Below are 7,932 nucleotides of genomic sequence, written 5' to 3'. Positions count from 1 at the left end.
GTTCCATTCTTTCTGGTCATGTCAGAAACCACCTCTTGGTGATCCCCCGCCTTTTGACTTCTTTCTCTCTTTCCTTGGAAAGAACAGTTGTTTATTAAGGCCGCTTTTGGCGAAATCCGTTGCTTGTTCTTTCCGTAGCCTTCTTTCATTTCCGAATTATGTGGTAATCCATTTGAAATCTTTAAAAGGACTTATATTTAGGAACGTAGGGAGTATATTTTAGTGATCAAAGTCATTCATCAATGACCGTGCAAAGTCAATCACACCTTTTTTTGAGAAGTTTTTCATTCATATCACGAATCAGTATAACGAAGTTGATCCTTACAAGCACACTGAAACCCAAACACAAAGGACCATGAACACCTAGAGTATCATAAAACAACCATAACACAAGAAGATCTTCGGAGCCCTGGGTCATCATCCCTGAATCTTGAGAGAAGACCCCTGCAGCAGAAGGATCTGCAACCAGTCGCAAGCATGTCATCATCTTCGACCACGGTACAATTGCCGTCACGCTGCTTCCTCCTTTCTTGACACCAGCGCTGAGAGGGCATGGGCATCAATCCAACACACCTGCAATAGTCGTCGCCATCTTTGGCTTTGAGTACCGCGAAAAGTGTCCCTTCCGGAAGAAAGAGAACTCGAGTCATCCGACCGGTCCAGCACCGCGGCCGGGCCGTCCGCCCGAACAAAGCAGGATCTCCCACCAGGATCAGCACAGAGGAAGGAGAAGAACAGCATCAACAAATCATACCAACAAGGAAGAAGGGTCTTCGTCTCCCTGCATCTATCGCCCATCTGAGAACCCAAACGGCCAGTGCCGATGGACCTCCAGCCACCATAGCCCGCGACCTCGACGAGATCCAGGGATCCCCAACCCCGCTGGCTCCTAGACGAAGGCAAAAGCCTCGCCTGACCGCGAACGGAGCCCGGAGAAACTTATTCCAACGTGACACCACCACAACGGCCTCAGCAGCGTCTCCCTCAACCCTAACCCTACCACACTCCCACCTACCGAACAGACCTAAGGTTCCCCCTCCCTCCCGCCGCCGGAGCGGCCGACGGAGAGAGACGGAGATGGGCCTCGTCGCCTCCTGATCGCCTCGTGCGGTCAGATCCTACTTTTCCCGGTGGTAATCACGCCTTATATATTGGGAAGGAGGGAGTACTATATGTCACGCTAGGAGAGGGTCCCGTTTCCTTTTTCATTTCACCCGAGGGTTTATAGGAAAAATCTTACCAGGTCGGCAGAGACGACTGATGGCTCCCGAACGGATCTCTCCGGCACGGCAGATCTGATCCGAATCCGGCGAGGCGGCGACCATGGTCGACGAGTCGCCGTTCCCGTGCACCCTTCTGCTGCCCTTCTTCTACACGATCCACCTCTCCACGTCCGAGGAGGTCAATGCTGGCCTCCAGGGGAGCGACGTGGGCGCCAAGGTCGACGCTCTGAAGCGTGCCATCGTGCTCCTCCTCAACGGCGACACGGCCCCCCACCTCCTCGCCACCGTCGTCCGCTACGTCCTCCCCTCCAAGGAACACATCATCCAGAGGCTCCTCCTCCTCTACCTCGAGGTCGCCCGCGACAAGCGGGACGAAGCCTCCGGCGAGCTCGTCCCGGAGATGATCCTCGTCCGCCACTACCTCCGCAGCAACCTCCAGCACCCCAACGAGTATGTCCGAGGCGTCACACTGCGGTTCCTCTGTCGGCTCCGCGACCCCGAGCTGCTCGAGCCGCTCGTGCCCTCCATTCTTGCCAACCTCAAGCATCCGCACCCTTTCGTCTGCCGCCACGCGCTCTCCGCCATGTCAGCGATCTGCCGCCTGCCCTGCCCTCATATCGAGCAGGAGAAGCTCATCTCGGACGCGCCGGATCTCGCGGAGCGTGCCCTCGCCGTAGAGCATGACCCAGCCGCAGGGACGAACGCGTTCCTCGTGCTCTGCGACTGCTCGCATGACCGCGCCATTGCCTACTTGCTCGCCAATGCCGCCCGCGTCACCGAGTGGCCTGCCCCCCTCCAGATGGCCGCCATTCATCTCATTCGCAGAGTCTACTCTGCTGGCAACCGCCTTCTCAGGAGCGCGTATACCAAAATCATCATTTCCCTCCTCTCCGCTGCCACAACTGCCACTGTCATGTACGGCTGCGCGTGCACGCTCTCGTCGGTGTCCCATGCGCCGACCTTGATCGCAAGAACATACCTCCAGCTGCTCACTTCCCAGAGCGACAGCAACGTGAAGCTCATCATCCTGGACCTCCTGCGCGAGCTGTCCAGCTCAGACCATTATATGATGGTCGGTTTCACCATGGACCTTCTGCGCTCGCTCGCCGGCAGGCCTGATCTGGATGTCAGGAGGAAGGTTCTGGAGTTAGTAGTGCCTGGTTTGCTCACCACACGAAATGTGGAGGACGTGGTGCACTACCTCAAGGAGGAGGTTTATGGGGTAATGGGCAGCGTCTTCCACATAGCCCGTGATGAGTACTACCATATGCTGATCCGGGCGATCCATGTCTGTGCCGCGCCGTACCCAGAAGTGGTTGGACCGGTGGTGCACCTCCTCTGGGGCCACCTTTGTTACGGCGACGTTGTTTCAGCATCCGATGTGGTTCTGTTTCTGCGTGAGATTATCGAGGACAAACCTCTGCTTCGTTCCTCCATTGTATCTGGGCCGATCGGTACGTTCTATAAGATCAAGGAATCCTTCATCTTTTCATGTGCTCTCTGGATCCTTGGGGAGTACACGCTTTCGCTATATGAGGTCGAGAAAGCCATTGCAGCCATTAAGGAGTCACTTGGAGATCAGCCCTTCTATGCCGACTCCGAGGAAATCGAGTCAGTTGATTCATCCAAGCCAGCCCATCCAGCCATGGACTCGTGTACTGTATGTTCTAAGAGACTACTTGTTGCTCTTCTAAGTGACACATACACCACACATAGTGCCGCCACCGATGATTCCATTTTTACTAGTGGGGTGTTCGATTACAGGCAGAATCTCAGAGCTCTCATTATGTCAGGAGATTTTCACTTGGCCGCTGCTATTGCGTGTACGTTGACCAAGCTTGTGGTGAGGCTGCAGGAGGTTCAGCCATCTAAGGTTGAAGCAAACAAGGCATCAGCAGAGGCCTTGCTGATCATGGTGTCCATGCTGCGGCTGGGGAAGTCCTCTTACCTTCCCCACCCTATCGACATTGACTCATATGACAGGATTGTGTTTTGTGTTAGGTTGCTTTGCAGTACCGATGATGATCATTCAAGGAAGGTCTGGTTGCTCTCGTGCCGACAGAGCTTCGCAAATATGATCATTGCTGAGAAAAAATTCAGGCAGAATGAGAAGATGAAGGTCCAGGCACAGAGTTCCCTTACATATCCTGATGATTCCATTGATTTCTACCACCTGAAGAGCAGGAGGGTGCGAGACAAAAAAATACTTGAGTTGGAAGATGATTTGGTCTCATGGAAACCTAATGCATTTTTACTTGCCTAACTAAATTATTTTGTATTTATTTTCGTAGGGACTGGACCGACTTGAGTTGGAAGATGAGGTCCAAGATGATTTAAAGGCTGCAACTGGTGAATCTATGAAGGGTGCAGATGATACAAAAAAACTGAACGCCCTTGTTCAGTTGACAGGGTTCAGTGATCCTGTGTATGCTGAAGGATTTGTTACCGTTAATGAGTATTATGATACTGTGCTTGATATTACAGTCATAAACCGAATAGAAGAAACACTGCACAATCTGTGGTTGGAGTTTGCCACGGCGAGTAAAACCGCAGTAGTTGATCGCAGTAAGAAGTACACCGTGGCTCCTCAGGCAAGCAAGCAAATCCAGGCTAACATTAAGATGTCCTCAACGAACGTTGGAGTTATAGTTAGTCGCATCTTTTATGAGACTTCAGATGCAATGGAGCCTTCAGAGGTGATCCTAAAAGATATGAGCATTAGCATCATGGATTACATGACACCTGCTACATGTACTGATGTAGCCTTCCGGAAAATGTGGGCTGAGTATTGGTGCAAAGTTAAGGTACAATAGTATAGATACCTATCTTGATGCCTTTTTTCAGTCAATTGCATTCGACTTTGCTAGCAATAGCATGTCTTGCCATCATTTTTCTGCTCCTTTCCAGTGTTATTTGTATGTGTTTGTCTTAAACTACTTTTTCGTCAGTTGAAGGTCAATACCGAGCATCATGATGGGAGGGAATTTGTAAATTTTATCATCAAGTCAGTAAAAATGCCATGTGTAACACCATTGTAAGTTCAAAGAAAACTTACCTTTCACATTAATCTGCAGGCGACAGTTTTTCCTGCTTTGGTACATTAATAATACACTATCTTTATGAATGCTATGTATACCTCTAAAATATAGTCACACACAAGAGCATGATATATATTTTATAGTAACAAACCATGAATTTGTTTACTACTTTACTGTCTTTGTATTTCAGATATACTAGATTAACTGTTGTTTGAACTGGCCATTACGGCATTAAGGTACAAATGTTTGTTTCCTAGGTCTCGAGTGTAATTAAGATTCTGGTGGAGTATCAAATCCAACAAACTAGAAGAAATATACTCCCTCCGTCCCATAGTGTAGGACGTTTTTTGACGCTGGTCTAGTGTCAAAAAACGTCTTACATCAGACGGAGGGAGTACCTCAGTTCTTTTCACCAAATCAAACCTTTTTTTTCTCGAAACTTGCACACACTAGAGGCCCAAATGGATATTTTATTTTCCATTCCAGGAACTGATATACTAGAACTGTCCGGATAGCCATATTTTCAATGTAGAGGCACATTTGAACTTTGAGAATTGCTATTACTGAGGTAATTCGTTGGATCACTGTCACCGAGAAATTGTTGCACTGAAGAACGTAGCTGTAATTGGTAACGTTTTTCTCATATGAATCTTTGACATAAGGTCTACGCTTGATGGGGACTGCGGGTTAGTTGCTGCCAATCTCTAGGGCAAGAGTGTGTTTGGCGAGGATGCTTTGGCGAACATCAGCGTAGAGAAGCAGGCCGACTCTAGTAAGCTCCGTGGCTACATCACTATACGTGGCAATGTCCAGGGACTGGTTCTTAATCTGGCGCATGCAATTATCGCTACACAGCAGATTACAGTTGATGCAGCCATGAGCCTGTCAGAAGCGTGTCATGAGTATTAATCGTTACCCTTACAAACAAGATGTTCCGCATTATTGATCTCACTATGAAGCCATGATATGATGCATTGTTATATGATGATCAATTTCGACTATTATCCTTTTACACAGTTGTGCATATCTTGTTGGACTTCAGGCCGCTCTTTTTGATAATAATGGTGTTTTTATTGACTCCTAATGTCTCATCAAGGGATACAGAACACAGCGAGTACACAAGATATGCAGTGTTGTGCATATGGTGTTCGACTACGGGCCACTTTTTTTGATAAATAGTGTTTTCTATTGGCTCCTAATGTCTAATCAAGGGATATAGAACATAATGAGTACATACTTGTCTGCACGACTAGGATGTATGAATGCAATAAGAAAAGAGTAAAGAGAAAAAAAGACCCGTAAAGATCAAGGTTAGACGTACTAGCCCACTAGGACAAAATATCAACTACCACAGCCACCATGGACAACACCTGACCAGATTCTTGAAGTCATGTCGTAATTACGAAACACCCTGCAATAAATTTTTGTTGTTGGGGGAGGAGATTAGCTTTAGCTAGATTCTTGAGGTCATGCCGTAAATTAGGAAACACCCTGCAACATGCTTTGTTGCTTGGTGTGGGCCTTTTAATTGGTGTTCTTGGATGAGTGAATGGGTTTGGTGACATCCTGATGATAGACTGATTTCAAATGTCTTGTTTTGTTGTTCGCTTGCTTTTCAAGGGATTTTCTTTTTTCAGAAAGTACATGTTTGTTGTAAGTAAGAGGTTAGGAAACACCATATAGCATGCTTTAGTTCTTTGGTGTGGCCTTTTTAATGGGTATTCTTTGATGAGTAAATTGGTCTGGTGAGATCATGATGATAAATTCTTTTCAAATGTCTTCGACATGGTGTTTTGCCAAGCTCTGGATTTGCTTTTTAAAGTTCTTACTGATGTTGTTGTGTGATGTTGGACTAGGTGACACAATGTGACCGACTTCTATTTTCTTGATGGTTAGTGTGGGTCTTTTATGGCCCACGCCCCCGCATCGCCCCCTGCTCGAGCGACTCGGGAAGAGCTCCGAAACCTAGCAGCCAGGACCCGTCGCACCTCCTGGCGTCCCTCTGTCACCACTGGAGGAAGCAATTGGGCTGAGCCCGGGCGACCGAGGTGGTGACAGAGGTCCTTTCCTCTCGCAATCCGCTTGGGTGGTGCCGGACACCCAAGGTCACGATGGAGTGGCGGCTCGCCTTCGGCAACAGCGCGAGGCGGCAACGCGGTGATTGGTGGTTGCGGCGGAGCTGCAAGGGGTGCCATGGGAGGGATGGTGGTTTTGCACGGGGAGGTGGTGTGCGGGCTAGTTTACGACTAGATCCACCTGGATTTCGCTCTGGTGGACCGGCATGCGTAGGGCAAGGGGGTGGTGGCGGCCCGATGTGGCTCTTGGCTGGGAGGTGGATCACGACAACATGGTGCTGACCTATCTCACTAATGGAGGTTGAATGGTGTTGCCGCGATCCACGGTGGCACTGCTTATGGTCCTTTGGGTGGTGACAGGGTGGTGCGGCTGATAGGTTCTATGGCGGTGTGATTCAAGTCGTTGGCATGCTACAACGGGTGGCGCAGATCTGGTAAATGGTGGTGGACGATGTCGGCGGCGAGCAGGTTCTAAGGGCTGACCTAGCCTGCGTAGATGGCGCATTGTGCGGTTCTTGTCTGCGGGTTGGTGGTGTTGGTTTGATTCGGCCCCTCTTGGCACTGCTATAACGTCAGATGGATCGACACTGATGGCTACGGTTGTGGCAGTATGTGAGCTCACCGCTGTAGTGCGGCCATCGATAGTCACTAGGTTGTGGGTTCACCGAGACCAAATGGGGATGCCGTCGTGGGCGTGGGCGCCTCCTACGGTGGAGACGTCGACCCAAATCTGATGGTTGGTGCTGACTAGGTGTGGAAGGAGGTGCCTTCCTCCCTACCTGTCGTGGCTGGTGCGGTGGCTGGTGATGACCCACAAGTATAGGGGATCTATCGTAGTCCTTTCGATAAGTAAGAGTGCCGAACCCAACGAGGAGCAGAAGGAAATGACAAGTGGTTTTCAGTAAGGTATTTTCTGCAAGCACTGAAATTATCGGTAACAGATAGTTTTGTGATAAGGTAATTCGTAACGAATAACAAGTAACAAAAGTAAACAAGGTGCAGCAAGGTGGCCCAGTCCTTTTTGTAGCAAAGGACAAGCCTGGACAAACTCTTATATAAAGCAAAGTGCTCCCGAGGACACATGGGAATTACTATCAAGCTAGTTTTCATCATCCTCATATGATTCGCGTTCGTTACTTTGATAATTTGATATGTGGGTGCACCGGTGCTTGGGTACTGCCCTTCCTTGGACAAGCATCCCACTTATGATTAACCCCTCTCGCAAGCAACCGCAACTATGAAAAAGGAATTAAGGTAAACCTAACCATATCATGAAACATGTGGATCCAAATTAGCCCCTTACGAAGCAACACATAAACTAGGGTTTAAGCTTCTGTCACTCTAGCAACCCATCGTCTACTTATTACTTCCCAATGCCTTCCCCTAGGCCCAAACAATGGTGAAGTGTCATGTAGTCGATGTTCACATAACATCACTAGAGGAGAGACAACATACATCTCATCAAAATATCGAACGAATACCAAATTCAAATGATTACTTATAACAAGACTTCTCCCATGTCCTCAGGAACAAACGTAACTACTCACAAATCATATTCATGTTCATAATCAGAGGGGTATTAATATGCATTAAGGA

At 48.6% G+C, this 7,932-nt stretch overlaps 1 pseudogene; it reads left to right on the top strand.

Moving 5' to 3' along the window:
* Positions 1 to 1,404: 1,404 nt before the first annotated feature.
* Positions 1,405 to 5,345, top strand: LOC119309152 (annotated as a pseudogene).
* The last annotated feature ends 2,587 nt before the right edge of the window (positions 5,346 to 7,932 follow it).

Source organism: Triticum dicoccoides, chromosome 5B, assembly GCF_002162155.2.
Source record: "Triticum dicoccoides isolate Atlit2015 ecotype Zavitan chromosome 5B, WEW_v2.0, whole genome shotgun sequence".
NCBI classification, from domain to species: domain Eukaryota; kingdom Viridiplantae; phylum Streptophyta; class Magnoliopsida; order Poales; family Poaceae; genus Triticum; species Triticum dicoccoides.
Note: the sequence above shows the minus strand (reverse complement) of the source record. Positions and strands in the feature narration are given on the sequence as shown.